This window comes from Macrotis lagotis, chromosome 1 (genome assembly GCF_037893015.1).
Source record: "Macrotis lagotis isolate mMagLag1 chromosome 1, bilby.v1.9.chrom.fasta, whole genome shotgun sequence".
NCBI classification, from domain to species: Eukaryota; Metazoa; Chordata; class Mammalia; order Peramelemorphia; family Peramelidae; genus Macrotis; species Macrotis lagotis.
Window position 1 is genome coordinate 470,522,382 of NC_133658.1, and position 17,637 is coordinate 470,540,018.

Consider the following 17,637-nt stretch of genomic DNA (forward strand, 5'->3'; position numbering starts at 1 on the left):
AAAGTAAAGAATTTCCAAGGATTTGATGAAAAAAGTGAAAAATAAGGGGGCTCTGCCTTAGCCAATCTAAAATTATAAAGCATCAGTCAACAAAACTGTCTGGTATTGGCTAAGAAATAAAGTGGTGGACCAGTGGAATAGATTAGGTGTGATAGCAGGAAACAATTTCAGTATCTGCTACTTGATATACTCTAAGAATCCAGTTATTGGGATAAAAACTCACTCTTTGATAAAAACTGCTGGAAAAATTGGATATTAGTATGGAGAAACTTAGATTAGACGAACACCTCACACCCTATTCCAAGATAAGATCCAAGTGGATATGGGATTTAAACATAAAAAAACAATACTATAAGCAAATTAGAAGACCAAGGACTAGTTTACCTGTCAGATCTATGGAAAGGGAAATAGTTTATGACTAAAGAAGAGATGGTAGAATAACACTAACAACAAACTAGATGATTTTGATTACATTAATTAAAAAGCTTTTGCACAGAAAAGTCACTGTAACCAAGATCAAAAGAAATATAGTAAACTGGCAAATAAATCTTTACAACTGTTTCTGACAAAGGACTCATTTCTAAAATATACAGAGAACTGAGTCATATTTAGAGGACTGAGGGGGAAAAGATGATGCCGCCAACCTCCCCAAAACACTCCAGGACAAGCTCTTTACCTTGGCAAAAAGAGTGATGGACTTTAAACCTAGAAAACATTTATCTCTTTACCAACTCCTTGTTACTGTTATTCCTGTTGAACACTCCCAAAGCATCGGTCACCCCTCAGTGTGCACTTATCCCCTCCCCACTTCTTTTATGATGCGTCTCTTTTCCCTGCTCTCTGCCAGTAATGGAACTGTGGGTCTCCCCACACACTCTCCGGAAGAAGAAGCAGCCACACCATATCCCAAGACTCTTAAAGTTTCCAATTCTGTTGGTCCTTTGCATATCTGTCCTGGGTCCTGCTAACCCGCTCATTCCAAGGGGAGCTTTTTGCCTTTGACTCCTCTGCTATAAGAATCAAATTCCACACACTCCTCCCTGCCCTTTTGTCCCTGACACTGGACACTCCATCCCTGGACCCCGTGTAAAAAAGCCCCTGTATGTTTCATGTTTTTTATTATGCTTATTACTATTTCTGGACATTTATTATGAAAATCCAGGTCCCCTGGCACGAAATGAAAAACAAGGGAGATATGTGGGTACACAGGCTATTCTAACTGCCATGACACAAATCATCTCTAAGTAAACCACCACCTGGACAGTCTTAGGAGCTGGCATGCCTCCCTGCAAGTTAAGGTGTGCTGGAGTCATTGGGAGCTGGAGTCCTTGAGAGCCGGACATTCTGCCCCACCAACCAAGGGCACTAGACACAGCTGTGCTTTATCATCTCCTCCCTAACTTACCCTCTTATCATGTAATGCAAGACACTGCATGTACACTCCACTTGCAGCCCCATTCCCTCATCATTCATCATTCTTTGTTCTACACCTGAAGACCTTACAGTATATATATAATATATATATATATATATATATATATATATATTATATATATATATATATATTATATATAATAGCTAAGGGGTAATAAAATTGACCTGGAGGCATAAGGCAGTAGTGGCTTGACTCCTTATTCTCAGCTCCCCTCTTGGAGAGAGGTCACCGCTGTGGGCCCCAAGGAAGCAAGCCACAACAGAAAAGAGATCCTAAAAGAGATCCTAAAGAGATTCAGAAAGAGATCCTAAAATGAAAACACCAAGAAATGTTGTGACCAAATTCCAGAACTATCAGATAAAAGAGAAAATCTGGCAAGCAGCCAAAAAGAAACAACTGAAATAACAAGGAGTCACAGTAAGGATTACACAGGACCTGGTTGCATCAATATTAAGGGATTGAAGAGCCTGGAAGGAGATATTCCAAAGAGCAAAGGAGCTTGGAATGCAGCCAAGAATCCACTATCCATCAAAGCAGAGCCTTCACTTCCAATGGAAAAGATAGACATTTAATGAACTGGGAGACTTTGAACATTTCCTGACAAATAGACCAGAAATAAATAGAAAATTTGGGAATCAAACAGAAGGCTCAACAGACACATGAAAAGGTTAAAAAAGTGGAGGGTAAAGAAAAAAACTGCTATCCAATGAGATGAAACTGACTATATCCTCACTTGGGGAAAAAAAGTGCTCATAACTCTGGCGAATTGTAAAATTCTATTACAGTGAATATACTTAGCCAGAAGTGATGGACACTTATGACTTGTCCATGAGACTGCTATCTAAGAAGATGAAATTGGCTATATCCCTACCTGGGAGAAAGATTCTAATGACTCTTGAGAATTGTGAATCTATAGGAGAGAATATGCTTATTCAGAAGTAATGGACACTCAAAACTTTTCATTGACACAGACAGAATGATTTAAAAACAATACCACCTTAAAAGGGGGAACAGTAATGTGAAGGGAGGATGGAGCAGAGTGAATGGGGTAAATCATATTACATTAAGAGGTACAAAAGACATGCTGCAATAGAGGGGAAGAAAGGAGGAGGTTAGAACAACCTGAGTCTTCTTAGCATCAGACTTGGCTTAAAGTTAACTTACACACACTCAGTTAAGTAACTTATCGTACCTTTCAAGCATTAAAAAGGCAAAGGGGATGGGGAACAGGAAGGGGGAGAATAAGGAGAACAAACAGAAGGAAGGAAAGGAGGAAGGGGAAAAGGAAAAAAAGGAGAAATAAAGGGGAGGGTTGGATATAGGACAAACAAAATACTGGGGAATATGGATAAAAAGAAAAAAGGGGAAACACAAACTGAGGGAACATAGCATGGAGGACAATAAAGAGTTAGTAAATATAAATTTGAATGTGAATAGGATAAACTCCCCCACAAAATATAAGTGAATATCAGAGTGGATTAAAAACCAAAATCCTACAATATACTGCTTACAAGCAACCCTTTTGAAGCAGAGAGATAGATATAGATTAAAAGTAAAATGTTGGAGGAAAATCTATTTTTCTTCAGCTGAAGTGATAAAAGCAGGGGTTGCAATCCTTATCTCAGGCAAAGCAGCTGCAAAAATAGATGTCATTAGAGAGTTAAGGAAGGAAAGTATAACCTCATGAAAGGTACCATAGAAAATAAATACTAAGTATGTATGCACCCAATGGCATAGCATCCAAATTCTTAGAGAAGTTGAAAGAGCTATAGGAAGACATGAACAGCACTCAGATTTAGAAAAATCTATTCATAAAATAAACAAGAAGGAAGTTAAGGTAGTAAATAGATAGAATACTTAAATATCATCAGCTTATGGAGGAAATCGATTGGGGACCAAAAGGAATATACTATTTTCTGTCATACATGGCACTTACACAAAAACTGACCTTGTACTAGGGCATAAAAACTAATGATAAATTGCGGAAAGAAATAGTGAAGACAGCTTTCTCAGAACATAATGCAATAAAATATGCAATATTTGTCCAGGATGATATAGACCCAAAACTAATTGTGAACTAAATAATCTCATTATAAAGAACGAGTTGATCAAACCACAAATTAAAGAAAGAATTAATTATTTCATTCTAGATAATGACAATAAGGAACCAAATTCTATGGGATACATTCAAAACAGCTGTCAGGGAATAATTTGTATCTTTAAATGCTTCATGAACAAATTAAAGAAAGAGGAATTCAATGAGCTAAGTATGCAACTAAAATGTTAGAGAAAGAACAAATTAAACACCCCCAGTTAAATACCAAATTAGAAATTCTAAAAATTAAAGGAGAAATTAATAAAATCGAAAGAAAGAAAACTTTTGAAATTGTATATAAAACTGACAGTTGGTTTTTATAAAAAACACAATAAAAATCGCAAGCCTCTTGTCAATTTGATTGAAAAAAGAAGAAAATCAAATTTCTAGCATCATAAATGAAAAAAGTGAACTCACCACCAAATAAGGAAGAAATTAAATTAATAATTCAATATTATTTTGCCCAATTATGTGTCAACAAATTTGACAATCTAAGTGAAATGGATGAATATTTATAAAAAATAAATTGCCCAGATTAAATGAAGAGTAATTTAATTACCTAAATAACCCTTTCTCAGAAAAAAGAAATTCCAAAAGCCATTATTGAACTTCCTAATAAAAATTTCCAGGCTCAGATGGAATCTGAAGTGAATTCTATAAAACATTTAAGTACCAACTGGTTCCAACTCTATATAGACACTTTGGAAAAAAATAGGTGTAGACAGAACTCTAGCTAACTCTTTCTATGTATACCAATATTGTGTTACCTAATTCAGAAATAGATAAAACAGAGAAAGAAAATTATACACCTATCTCCCTAATGAATATAGATGCCAAAATCTTAAATACAACCTTAGCAAATAGATTACAACAAGTTCTCACTAGGATAATATACTATGACCAAGGAGTATTTAATCCAGGGATGCAGTATAGGTTCAGTATTATGAAAAATGTTAGTATAATTACTTATATCAATAACAAACCTATCAGAAATCACATGATTTTATCTATAGATGCGGAAAAAGCTTTTGACAAATTACAGCACTCTACTAAAAACACTAGAGAGTGTAGGAATAAATAGATTGTTTATTAAAATAATAAGCAATATCTATCTGAAACCATCAACAACCATTATATGCAATGGGTGTTGACTAGAGGCATTCCAAATAAGATCGGGGGTATAACAAAGATGTCCATTATCACTACTACTTTTCAATATCATATTAGAAATGTTAGCTTCAGCAATAAGAAAAGCAAAAGAAATGGAAGGAATTAAAATTGGTAAAGAAGAAACAAAATTCTCACTCTTTGCAGATGACATAAGGGTATACCTAGAGAATCCAAAAAATCATCTAAAAAACAACTAGAAATAATTAGCAACTTTAGCAAAGTCACAAGTTATAAAATATGCCCTCACAAATCCTCAACATTTCTATATATGACTAGCAAGACACAGCAGAAAGAAGTAGAAAGAGAAATCCCATTCAAAGTAACTTCAGACAATATAAAATACCTGTGAGTATCTACCAAGGCAGACTCAAAATCTTTTTGAAAACAATTACAAAGCACTTTTCACAAAAATAAAATCATATTTATATAACTGGGCAAACATCAACTGCTCATGGATAGGTTGAGTTAATATAATAAAAAATGACATTTCTACCAAAACTAAGTTACCTGTTTAGTGCACTGCCAAATTTCTAAAAAAATAATGTAATGAGTTAGAAAAAGTTGTATGTAAATTCATATGGAGAAATAAAATGTCAATAATTCCCAAGCTTCAATGAAAAAAATACTAAAGGAGATGATTTACCTTACCATATCTAAAATTATATTATAAAACATCAGTCATCAAAACTTTCTGGTATTGCTTAAGAAATAGAGCAGTATATCAGTGGGATATACTAGGTGCAATAGCAGGAAAATATTATATTGATCTGCTGTTTGATAAACCCAAATAGTCCAGCTATTGTGATACAAACTCTCTCTTCTATAAAAATTGTTGGGAAAATTGGAAATTAGTATGGAAGAAACTTAGAATAAACCAATACCTCACACCCTTTACCAAGATAGGTACTTAGATATAAAACAGGATTTAGACATAAAAACAATATGTGAAGCAAACTGTAAGTTCAAGGAGTAGTTTACCTGTCAGTTCAATGGAAAGTGAAGCAGTTTTTGACCAAGGAAGAGATGGAGAGCATCATTAAAAACAAATTACATAGAAGTGGCACAGCCAAGATGGTGGCAAGAAGGCTACATTTCCCCAGAACTCCGACCCCACCCAAACCACTCAAAGCAAACAAAGGATGTCTCTAGCCAAAATTTATTGAGGCAGAGCCCCCAGAAAGACTGAGTTATACATTTTCCCAGTCCAAGATAACTTAGAAATTCCTCAGCAAAGGTCTGTTTCACCAGGACGGGAGGTTGGAAAAAAAGCCAAGGCACAGCCCAGTCCAGCCCAGCCCAGCTGAGAAATCACTGACAAGAGCCTGAAGGGGCAGTGAGAGAACTCTGCTGCATCTGGGTGAGTGTGGAGTGAGGAGCACGGACACCGAATCTGCAGCGAGAAGAGGAGAAAGTAGCATACACTCTCAGAGATGGTATGGGAAGTCTGCAGAGATTTCTCTGTTTTCCCTTGGGTAGGACTTTAGTGTTTGCCTACACTCACATATTGCAGTTTGGGCTTTCATACTGAATAACCCAGCTGGATCTCTCCTTATATTGCCACCACAGAGGGCAGTGCTGTGATCATCTACATATCAAAGCACAGGCTATAACGCATAAGACCATGTATCCATAAAGGCCCCAGTGGGGTGAAGCCCCCCAAAAAACAACCTCAAAGCCTTGGAAGTGCTGTAAATTAGTCTTGGGCTGAGGAAATGAGTAAAGAACAGAAAAAAAAGAAGAAGCTGACCATAGAGAATTACTTTAGCCCCATGGAAGATCAAAACAAATACTCAGATGATGGCAAAATTGAAACTTCCATATCTAAAACTTCCAAGACAAATAAAAAATGGGCTCAGACAATAGATGAGCTCAAAAAAAGACTTTGAAAAGCAATTAAGAGAGGTGGAGAAAAAATGGGATGAGAAATGAGAGCAATGCAGAAAAACCATGAAAAGCAAATCAAAAGCTTTGTGAAAGATATACAAAAAAATGCTGAAGAAAATATATGTTCAAACCCTGTTTAACGCCTAATGGAAAAAAAGCAAAAGAGAAGGCAAATGACTAGAAGAATCCCTTAAAAAGAACAATTGGCCAGCTAGAAACGGAGATGAAAAAGCTCTCTGAAGAAAATAACTCCTTCAAATACAAAATGAAACTAAAGGAAGATGATGACTGCAAGAAATCAGGAAGAAATAAAACTCTTCCAAAAAAGCCAAAAATTAGAAGAAAATGTGAAATATCTCATTGGAAAAACAACCAAACTTGAAAACAGATCCAGAAAAAAATGGTATGAAAATTATTGGATTATCTGAAAGTGACCACCAGGAATAGAGCCTAGACTTCATTTATGAAGAAATAATACAGCACAGTTGCCCTGAGATCCTAGAAGCTGAGGGTAAAATAGAAATCGAGACAATTCACCGAGATCCCAAAAGAAACTTTTTCCAGAATATTATAGCCAAATTCCAAAACTACCAAATCAAAGAGAAAATTCTAAAAGCTATTGGTTTACAACCACGAATCAACTATCAAGCAAAACTGAGCATCCTCTTTAAGGGATAAAGATGGACATTCAATGAAACAGAGGACTTTCAAGCTTTCCTCTTGAAACAAGCAGAGCTGAACAGAAAATTTGATCTCTAAGTACAAGAAATCTGATGATCCATAGAGGGGATGGAGAAGGACTCACTATGAGGAACTTAATGATATTGAACTGGTTGTATTCCTGCATGGGAAGAATATATTGATAACTCATATGAACTTTCAAATTTATAAGAACTGTTAGAAGGAACATATATAGACAGGTCACAGAAAGTAGTAGAATATAATGGTACAACATAATTAAAAAGCTGGATTCAATGTGTGATAAAGTAAAATACTGAGAGGAAGGGAAAGGAGATGAGGAAGAATTTAAGAAAGTTCATTTAAGAGTTAAGAAAAAGCTTTTTCAATGGAGTAGAGAGGGGAGGCAAGGGGGAATGAGTGAGCCTTCATTCTCATTGGAAATGGCTCAGAGTGAAAATGACATACACACTTAATAGGGTGAGGAAATCTGTCTTGTCCTGGGAGAAGGATGGGAGTATAGGGATGGGATGAGAGGGAATGAGGGGAGGGAGGGAAGGGGGAAATAGGTGATAGGAGAGAGAGAAGATTGAGGGAGAGGGTACTCAGATGCAACACACATCTGGACAGGGCCAGGATGAAAGGAGAGAGAGAATAAAATAAATGAGAGTGGGAAGAAATAGAATGGAGCTACAGCTAGTAATAGCAACTGAGGGAACAATATTGAAGCAACTTCTCTGGTGTTCTTATGATAAAGAAATCAACTCATCCCAGAGACAGAGCCATTAAAATCTGAACACAGACTGAAGTTTATTTCTCTCTCTCTCTCTCTCTCTCTCTCTCTCTCTCTCTCTCTCTCTCTCTCTCTCTCTTCTTGAGGTTTCCCATCTTCTTGGGGGGGGGGAGGGGGGTTTATGTTTATTCTTATGTTTACTCTTATAACATTCAATTTACATCAATGTATGGCATTGGAAACAATGTAGAGACTGTCAGACAGCCTTCTATGTAGAGGAGAGGGAAGGTAGGAGGGGGAAAATTGTAGAATTTAGACCCTTGCAAAAATATGGATACATATTACTATTTTATATAATTGGAAAACAAATAAAATGTTAAAATGTCAAAAAACTAAAGCAGATAATTTTGATTACATTAAATTAAAAAGCTTTTGCACAGACAAAACCACTGTATGCAACATCAAAAGAAATATAGTAAATTGACAGTTTTACTACTATTATATCTGACAAAGGACTCATTTCTGAAATATGCAGAGAACTGAGAAAATTTTCAAAAAAAAGCCATTCCCCAATTCACAAATGGTCAAAAGGTATGCAAAGGCAATCTACAGTTGAGGAAATCAAAGCAAACCATAGTCATATGAAAAATTCCTCTAAATCACTACTTATTAGTGAAATGCAAATTAAAGCATCTCTGAGGTACCACATCACACCTCTCAGACTGACCAATATAACCAGAAAGGAGAGTGATCAATGATGGAAGGGATGTGGAAAATCTGGTATACTAATACATTGTTGATAGAGCTGTGAAGTCATCCAAACTTTCTGGAGAGTAATTTGGAATTATGCCCAAAGGGCAACAAAAATGTGCATACACTTTTATCCAACAATACCACTACTGGGTCTATACTCTGAAGAACTTATGAAAAAGATTAAAAACATCACTTGTACAAGAATATTTAAAGCAGCCCTGTTTGTGGTAGCAAAGAATTAGAAATTAAGTGAATGCCCATCAATTGGGAAATGGTTTAACAGACTGTTGTATATGTATGTGATGGAACAGTATTGTTCTATTAGAAACCAGGAAGGATGGGAATTCAGGAAAGCCTGGAGGGATTTGTTTGAACTGATGCTGAGTGAGATGAGCAGAACCATAAAAACCCTATGTTTTTAGTAGCAATCATGTTCTCTTTTGTCAAAGGCTTTTTCAGTATCAATTGAGATAATCATATGATTCTCTTAGTTTGTTATTTAAATGTTCAATTTCGCTCTGTTTTCATAATACTGAACCTGCATTCAAGTTTTAAATTCTGCTTGGTTATAATGTATTATTCTAGTGTTAATTTCTTGCAATCATCTTTGCTAATATCTTATTTAATTTTCCCCCCATCAATTTTAATCCTTTCTGGTTAAGGTAACAGCACCATATTCCTGTCATAGAAGGGATTAATCAGAGTTCCATATTTACCTATTTTTTCAAATAGTTTATAGAGAAATGAAATCTATTATTTATTAAATGCTTGATAAATACACTTGTGAATTTCATATGACCCTGAGGATTTTTTCTTAGATATTTCATTGATGACTTGTTAGAATTTCTTTTTCTGAGATAGTTTTATGTGATTATTTAATTTCCTCTTCTTTTAACCTGGGCAATTTATATTTTTTATAAATTTTAATCCATTTCACTTAGATTAAAAGATATATTGGCATAGAGTTGGGCAAAATTATTTCTTTAATTTCTGGCAAATTCACCTTTAAGTAATTTGGTCTTTGTCCTTCTGACTTTTAATCAAATTACCCAAAGATTATTGATTTTATTGATTTTTCATAAAATCAACTTTAAAATTTATTTGTTACTTAAATAGTTTTCTTGCTATTCATTTTATTTATTTCATCTTTAATTTTCAGATTTCTAATTTGGTTTCAAATTGAAGATTTTTAGTGTGTTCTTCATCTAACTTTTTAATTTGTATGCTCCATTCATTGATCTCTCTCTCTCTCTCTCTCTCTCTCTCTCTCTCTCTCTCTCTCTCTCTCTCTCTCTCTCTGTTTTATTCATGTAAGCTTTTAGGTAAACAATTTAACCCCTAATAGCTGCTTTGGTTAAATGTCATAAACTTTGGTTTGTTGTCTTGTTATTGTCACAGTCATGAGTGAGATTATTAATTCTTTCTATGACTTTTTGTTTGATCCACTCATTCTGTAAAATTAGATTATTTACTTCCAAATTATTGTAAGCTCTGTGAAACATGACCCATTGTTGCAAATGATGTTTATGGCATCATAGTCTGAAAAGGATGCATTCGATTTTCCTGCCTTTCTGCAATGATTACAAGGGATTTATGCCCTAAAACAAAGTCATTTTTGCTGTACTTGACATGTACTGCAGAGAAAATTGGACATCCTTTCTAACCCCATGTAATTTTTTCTAGACATCTTTCATAATTAAGTTTTCTTACATTCTATTTACTTCCTTAAATTCCTTCTAGTTTATATTATGATTATATTTATCTAATTCTGAGAGAGGGATATTGAAGTCTCCAACAAGTAGAGTCAATGTATTCCTGATACTCATTACATTCATTTTCTAAGAATTTGAATGCTACTGCCTGGTGAATGCTTACTTTCCATTGAAATTACTTCATTTTCCATGGTATCTTTTATGAGGCTATGGTTTCATTTCTTTACTCTTTTATTAAGTTCTATTTTTGTAGCTGCTTTGTCTGAGATAAGGATTGTCACCTCTCTGATTTTTTCATTAGCAGTTTACCTTTACTCTGTATGTGTCTCTCTGCTTCAAATATATTTTTTTCTAAGGAGGATATTGTGAGATTCTAGTTTTAAATTCACTCTGCCATCCACTTCTCTTCTATGGGAGATTGTTTCCCATTTACATTCTATATTCCTTTACATGTTTTTTTTTCCTTCAGATCCCTTGACATTTTTGAAATTTTATTACTCGATGAATTTGTTTCCTATTTGTTTCTAGCTCAGGAAAATAATTATTTGGTAGTTTGATTTGTATGGCACTGAATAAGAAATTTAATTTAGGCATAATTGTCATTTACTTTATATTAAGATGACTTAACAATGAGCAATTAACATTTTTTCAACCATGTTAGTCTGACTTTATTTGGGTGAAAAGTATTTTGTAATTGTGTTCATACAGTTTCTGGGTTTGTATTGGAAGCATGATTCCCAAGTATTTTAGATTTCTTACAATTACTTCAAATGGAAATTCTCTTTTTTTTCCCCCCTCTTTTCCTTGTGTTTTGTTGTTCATATATAGAAATGCTGGTCATTTATGTGGGTTTATTTTATATCCTGCTACTTTGCTGAATTTGTTAATTGTTTCAAGGGGTTTTTTTTTAATGATTTTTGCTGGTTCTCCAAGAATAACCTTATATCTTCTGCAAAGAGGTTTGCTTCCTCATTGCCAATTCTGATTCCTTCAATTTCTTTTTCTTCTGTTACTGCTAAAGTTAATATTTCTAATACTATACTGAAGAATAATGGTGATAATAGTCAGCCTTGTTTCACCCCTCATCTTTTTGCAAATGCTCCAAGTTTATTCCCATTATCTACATTTTTATTGTTGATTTTAGATAGATGCTATTTATTGTTTTAAGGAATACTAAATTTAATCCTTAACTTTCTAGTGTTTTTAGTAGGAATGACATATATTTTATCAAAGGCTTTTTCAGCATCAGTTGAGATAATCATATGATTTTTATTGGTTTTGCTTTTGATATGCTAAATTATGTTGTGTGGTTTCCCAATATTGTATCATCTCTGCCTCCCTGACATATATCTTATCTGATCCTAGTGTATTACCCTAGTAATAACATGCTGCAATATCATTGTCAAAATTTTATTTAAGATTTGTACATCAATATTCATTAGTAAAATTGGTCTATAATTGTCTTTTTCTATTTTGGTTCTTACTGTTTCAGATATTACCACCATGTTGGTGTCATAAAAGAAATTTAGCAGAACTCCTTCTTCTGTATTTTTATATACAATTTGAATTAATTGTTCCTTAAATGTTTGGTAGAATTCCATATAAAATATGATAAATTTTAACCTCAAAAGTGAATATATCTTATTTCCTCTCTGGTTCGAATATGTTGAATATAATTTATTCAGTGTTTGCATACTAGATTCTTTCGCTCTAATATTTCTTTTTCTGAAATGGAATTAAAGTATTTTATTTCCTCTTCTGTTAATCTGAGCAGTTTTGATTTTTGTAAATATTCATTTATTTCCTACAGGTAATCAAATTTTTTGCCAAACAGTTTGGCACATAAGCCGCAAGTTATCTCTTTATTTTCCTCCTGATTGGTGGTTAGTTCACCCTTTTAATTTTTAGTACTGTCAAATTGGTTATGTTTTTTAAAAGCAGATTTTCCAAAGGTTTATATATTTTATTTTATTTTTTTCATAAAATCAATTTTTAGTTTAACTTATGAGATCGATAATTTTCTTGCTTTCAGTATTATTAATCTCTCCCTTGATTTTCAGAATTTTTGATTTCCTATTTAATTGGGGATACTTGTTTTTTTTCTAGCTTTATATTTGCAACTCAATTCATTGATCTACTTTTTCTCTGTTTTATTCATGTAAGGATTTAGAGACATAAAATTTCCCCTCCAAGTTGCCTTGATTGCATTACATAAATTTTGGTTTGATGTCTGATTGCTATCATTTTCTTGGGTATAATTATTGATTATTTCTATGAATTGCTCTTTGATCCACACATCATTTAAAATTAAGTTATTTTGTTTCCCAATAATTTCGGTTTATCTTTCCCTGACTATTTATTACATGAATTATTTTTTTATTATGATCTCAGAAGTATACCTATTTTATTTCTGGCTTTCTGCATTTCATTGAAAGAATTTTTGTTCCTAATCCATGGTCAATTTTGTTATAGGTACCATATATTGACAGGCAAAATGTATATTCTTTTTCTATACCCCCTAAAATTTTCTCCAGAAGCTATCAAGTCTAAGTTTTCTATGATTTCATTCACCTTCTTAACTCCCTTCTTGTTTATTTTGTTATTAGATTTATCTAGTTCTGAGAGAGGGAGGTTGAGGTCCCCAATTATTAAAGTTTTGTTGTCTATGTTTCCTTGTAATTGTCTCATCTTTTCCACTAGGAATTTGGATGATGTACCACAAGGTGCAAACCTGTTTATTGATGTTATAGTTTCACTAACTATAATGCCTTTAAAGAAGATGTCATTTCCTTCCTTATACCTTTTAATAACATTTACTTTTGATTCATTTTATTTGAGCCCAGTATGACTATCCCTGTTTTATTTTTTTAACTTCAGCTGAAGCATAATATTTTCCTCCATTCTTTTACCCTTTTCCTGATTTTGTCACTCTTCGTCAAATGTGTTTATTGTAAACAATTTACTGTAGGATTCAGTTTTGAATCCATTCTGCTCTCCCCTTCCATTTTATGGTACAGTTCACCCTAGTATCATTTTCAATTAAGATTACCAGTTTGTTATTTCCCTCCATGCTATCTTTTCCCATCCATTCTTTCTCTTTCCTTTCCTCTCATTCCTCCTCACCAAAATTTTACCTCCTTTCCCCTTTAACTTTTCTTTTGAAATTTAACTTTCACTTTATTTTTACTTATACTTTGCCTTCCCTTTTATAAGTCCTTCTTAATTTCCCCCCCTTCCCTATAGAGTAGGATAGATTTTTAATTTCAAATGTGAATAAATATTATTTCTTCTCTAGTTTGAACATGTTGTATAGAATTTATTCAGTGTTCATACCCTAGATTCTGTCCTTCTAAAATTATGGATCTTTGTGTCACTTCACCACATGTTATTTATCAATCACTATTATTTATGTACCATCAGTCAAAGCTTAATTAGTTGATTGCTTGATTTCTACATAAGCTCAAGGTGTTGTCAAAGAACAATCATTGATTGATTGATATGCACCATTTCCTCAAGGTTACTAAGCACCCTCCCCTCTTCTGTAGCAGTAGAAATATACTTTTTAAGACTCTTGAATTTCCTCAAATTACATTCATATTTTTACCTTATCCACTTTTCAAGGACCCTCCATGGATACACAATCCTAGTTAGCCAGTGTCATGAAAAGACAAATCATTTCATGAACCTTTTGTACCTTGCCTGACCCCCCAAACATACTTTCTCCTACATCTACTGCCGTTTCTGCTCCCAACCCAGGCGACTTAAACTCTTGTTAACTAAAGTATGGATTAAGTCCAATCCTTCTAAGTAGGTTTTCATTCTCTGTCACTTCAGTCACTTCTGATTTAATTAACTATAGAGCCTCACAGTGCTGTAGGTACTGCAACACACTTCAAGTCTCTCTTGAGTTTACAGGTTATTTTAAGATATGGGAGACACCGACTCAGGATTGCCCAGCAATTTATACCCTCATCAGAGAAAATGTTAAACTTTGTGATCAAAGCAGAATTAATGTAAATCAATGGAAATTGAAACACACAAGTTTAGAGTAACCACCCCTGCTTGTGATCAGGGCTTTTTGACTCAATAATAGTGATGTCAACCATACCCATATCCTTTAGGGCCTATCTCTTCAATTATATTCTACCCTTTAGGTCCATAAGAGAAATACAATTCTCAAGCATTACAAAGTCATATCTTCCCTTATAGGGTTACATTCAATTTGATGTCTTGCTTATCAGTTGTTTTTTGTCTTATATAGTTTGATTTGTTCCTTCCCTTTCTCATTTATCTTTTTATGTATGTCTCAAGTCATATATTTGGCAATTGAATTCTCTGTTCCCTTCTGGTCTTTTAATTAAGAAATTTTGGATGTCCTGTATTTTGTTGAACATTCAACTTTTCCTCTGAGAGTATATGCTGTAATTTTCAGGGTAGTATATTCTTGGTTGTAATCCCAGGCCCTTTACCAGATGATATTAGAGTTTTCCATGTCCTCTGTTTCTTCAATGTTGAGGTTGCCAAGTCCTATTTAAATCTGAAGGTTTCCTTTATTTAAATTGCATCCTTTTTTCTGCTTGTAGTATTTACCCCATTATTTGAAAATTCTCAAATTTAGATATAATTGCTTAAGGAGTTTTTTAATCTGGGTTTTGTTCTGGAGGAATTCTGTGTATTCTTTCAATAACTATTTTATCTTCTTGTTATAGCAGACTTGAAAAGTTTAATCTAATAATTTCCTGCAATATGTTTTCAACATTCTTTTTTGATCCAGGCATTTTTTATGGTCCAGTGATTCACAAATTATCCATCATTGATCTATTTTCCAGGACAGAATCAAATTTTCCAATTTTTTCAACCTTTTATTATGATTATGTTTGATGGCAACTTGGAGTAGCATAGATTCATTGGTTTCTATTTGATAAATTCTAATTCTTAGTATTTTATTTTCTTCAGTTAATATTTGTGCTTCCTTTTCAAATTAATTAATTTTATTGAAATGTTACATTCTTTATCCATTATGTTCTTTTAATTTTAAAGTAACTGCTTCTTTGGTTTCTTTGGTCAATTTTTCATAATTTTTATGCATGAATCTCATTTCTTGTTTCCATTTTTCATCTTACTCTCTTCTTTGGTTTTTATATTCTTTTTAAAGTTCTTCTTTAAACTTTATGATTAGATTCCAATTCATAGAATATTTTGAGAGTGCCATTTTGTGTAATTGTTCACTGTTTGCTTCTTCCTAGGGGGCATTGTTATCATCTTTATCTACACAGTAGTTTTCTATGGTACTCTTTTAGCTTTTTTGCTCATCTTGAAAGCCTGAGCTGTAATCCTGGGATATAGGTAGTATAGACCTAAAGAATTTATGCTATGTTTGGGATCTAATCCTGGATTTGTGATTGGCCAAGATTTTGCTTATGCAGTCTAGGCCTTGTCTTTGCAGAGGTTCATTTCCTCCTTTATATCCAGGTTCTGACTATTCAGTGGTGTATTCCCAACCCAGTCCTCACTTTTGCGTCAGTGTTCCCAGGTTTCATACTTTATTTGGGGTTGGGAGACTCCTTGTTGATTTCCTATCCTGCTGCCTGGGACTATGCTATTGTCAAAGTGTAAGGACCTGGACTTCACTGTGGCAAAAAGGCTCCACCCACTGTCTTTCTTGCTCTCTTGTTTCTCTGGGCTTTATTGCCCTTTTTCCTCCCAAAGACACAGACCTTCACTGAACATGCTCTATGATGTCTACCATTTAAAACTTTGAATATTCTCTTTTTTATGGTGGAATCCTTATCTTTAATTTCTCTAAGGAGCCTTCATTTATCATTGGAAGGGAAGATCTATGGCAACATGTTAGCTTCATGCAACCATCTTCTCTTCAGTTCACATTAAAATCATAATTATTAACTCTTTATTGCCCTCCATGCTATCTCCCTTCCATTTATATTTTCCCCTAATCCCTACTAGCCAGTATTTTGCATCTAAATACTACTCCTTCAATGTGCTTACCCCTTCTATCCCACCCCTCCCTTCTCTTACCACTTTTCCTTTTCCCCTTCTTCCTTCCTCCCTTCTATCAGTCTCCCCTTCCCTCTTAGTTCTCTCTTTTCCCTCTTGATACTTGAAATATAAGATTAGTTTTTAAACTCAGCTGAGTGTGTATGTTAATCTCTCTTTGAGCCAACTAAGATGAGAGTGAGATTGAGTTGGTTCTCATCACCTTTCTTCTTCCCCTCTATTACAATAGGTTCATTTTTTACCTCTTCATGTGATATAAATTTATCCCATCCAATCTTCCCCTTCATTTGTCTATTTATCGTCCCCCTTTAAAATGAGATATTTTTAATTCATTTCATCAAAGTTATGAACATGTCATGAATCTTCCCTGTAATAGTGTTTTAATTCGTAAGAGTTTTGAGAATCTTCCTCCCAGGTGGGAATATAACCTGTTTAATCTTATTGAACACCATTTTTTTCCATTTCCCCCCTGTTTTAATTTACACATATCTCTTGAGTCTCCTGTTTGAAAATCAAATTTTCTGTTTAGCTTTAGTCTTTTTATCAGGAAAGATTGAAAGTCTCCTGTTTCATTGAATGTCCATCTTTTCTCCTGAAGGAGAAGGCACATGTTTTCTGAACACTAAATTATTTGGTGTAATACAAGTTCTCTTGCTCTCTAGAAAATCATATTCCAGTTCCTTCAATCTCTTAATGTTGATATAATGAGGTCCTGTAATCCTTGATATTTAAATTGTTTCTTTCTGACCACTTGAATGATTTTCTCCTTGTTCCGATAATTCTGCAGTTGGGTCACAATATACCTTGGGAATTTCACTTTGAAATTCCTTTCAGGAGGGGATCAATATATTCTTTCAATGAATATTTTGCCATTTGGGGCAGTTTTCTTTCACTATATTCTGAAGAATGGAGGTCTAGGCTTTTTTTTTCTTCAAGATTTTCCAATAATCCTATGATACTTAATTGGTCTCTCTGGCATATAATTTCAGACCAGTTGTTTTGTCAATGAGGTTTTTTACATTTTCTTCAATTTTTTAATTTTTTAAATTTTGTTTAAGATTCTTGGTGTCTCATGAAGTATTAATTTCTGCAGTTTCCATTCTTCTTTTTAGAGAAGGGTTTTCTTTATTTATATTTTGCATCTCCATTTCTAATTGGTCAA

General features: G+C 33.8%; 1 pseudogene; it reads left to right on the forward strand.

The window, feature by feature from the left end:
- The first annotated feature begins 692 nt into the window (after positions 1–692).
- The window catches only part of LOC141504710 (protein strawberry notch homolog 1 pseudogene), a 41,663-nt pseudogene continuing 24,718 nt past the window's right edge, over positions 693–17,637 (forward strand).